Genomic DNA, 1,364 nt, shown 5'->3' on the forward strand with positions numbered 1-1,364 from the left:
GGACAGCCTCCAAAAGCCACAGAGAAACCCTGTCTCGAAAAACAAAAACAACAAACAAAACAAAACAAAATTTACTTTCTAATGTATTCAACATTTATAGACAGTTTTATGTAATTCTTTCACCCAGTTTATAAAACATAATAAAGTTTTCCAAAGGCCTAGAAAATTTAGAGACCAAAAGAAATGAAATGGTGAGGCAATGTACCCAAATACCTTTTAAAAATGTGTTATCCTAAATGGAAAAAAGTTATCTAGTGAGACAAATGAAGTACAAGTTTGCTCTGAGTAAATCATATTTACAAAGTTTAATTTTATCAACAACCTTTATTTTGATCTTTGCTTTCTCTTTGTTTTGGCAGTGGTGGGGATCAAAGCCAAAGTAAAAAATGTTGGACACGTATTCTAAAACTGAATTCTAACCCTAGCTTTATTTCCATCTTATAAATATTGGTTCAACATTTGTATAGAACTTCACATTTTTCAAATTATCAACACCAGGCATTGCAACAATAAGTTTTTCCACAACTGTGGGCAACAAAGGGTACCTACATATTTCATGCTTAATTCTGAAAGTTCCTAATCTACCATGCTGACATGTGAAATAAATTAGAAAAGTACAGTCCAATACATATTTTCTGAGAATCACAAACTTGTTTGAAACAATGGTGCTGTTTCTGTCCATTACTAGGCATCTATTGGGAAAACTCATATATACATACTTCTAGTTTTGTAGTCATAAAGGAGATTAGATTTTAAGACATCTAACTGAATGGACTTAGGTATGTTCATTGACATAAGAAAGTTAAATGACTTACGACATGAGCTTTTTTTTAAAAAAAATAACATGACAAGGGAAAAGCAAAAGAGCAAAAATAAGTGGGCATATGCTCTTAATGCCTAATCTCATGCTCATAGCAATATGCTGAGTTATATTTTTTTTTTGGTATCATGATTGGGGCAGCAATAGTGATGCACTGTGATGATCATGCATACAAATACACTTAGCAAGCATTCCATAGCCTATTACACCCAAATGAAAAACACATGGCTTGATGGTTTTAACAAACCTTACCCTAAGTAACTATGGCAAAGTAACATGTAGGCTAATATTCACCAGTTTAGATGTATTAAATATAAATCTTCACTTTTTCCCACTTGCCATTGTTGGGAGCCATAAGTTAAGGGGCCATTCAGAGCAGTGGAAAACTACAGGTCCTTGAAGAACTTGCCACCTGGCAATTGCTGCCCCTAGCTGTTCTATTCCTGGAAGAGATAAGCAGCTCCGAGGACAAGAAACATAGAAGGCTTTTAGGCAACAGGCATTTTTTAGATAGCCTAATGCAAAACGCCAGGTGCACTAACTC

At 34.4% G+C, this 1,364-nt stretch overlaps 1 protein-coding gene across 1 annotated transcript in view; it reads right to left on the reverse strand.

Moving 5' to 3' along the window:
- Positions 1-290: 290 nt before the first annotated feature.
- Positions 291-1,364, reverse strand: part of LOC100768439 (zinc finger protein 709) — a 23,662-nt gene continuing 22,588 nt past the window's right edge. The window contains exon 4 of the mRNA XM_035445585.1: positions 291-1,364. This exon is cut by the window's right edge and continues 4,244 nt beyond it. The gene's annotated coding sequence lies outside the window, so the exon portion shown is untranslated.

Source organism: Cricetulus griseus, chromosome 5, assembly GCF_003668045.3.
Source record: "Cricetulus griseus strain 17A/GY chromosome 5, alternate assembly CriGri-PICRH-1.0, whole genome shotgun sequence".
Classification (NCBI taxonomy): domain Eukaryota; kingdom Metazoa; phylum Chordata; class Mammalia; order Rodentia; family Cricetidae; genus Cricetulus; species Cricetulus griseus.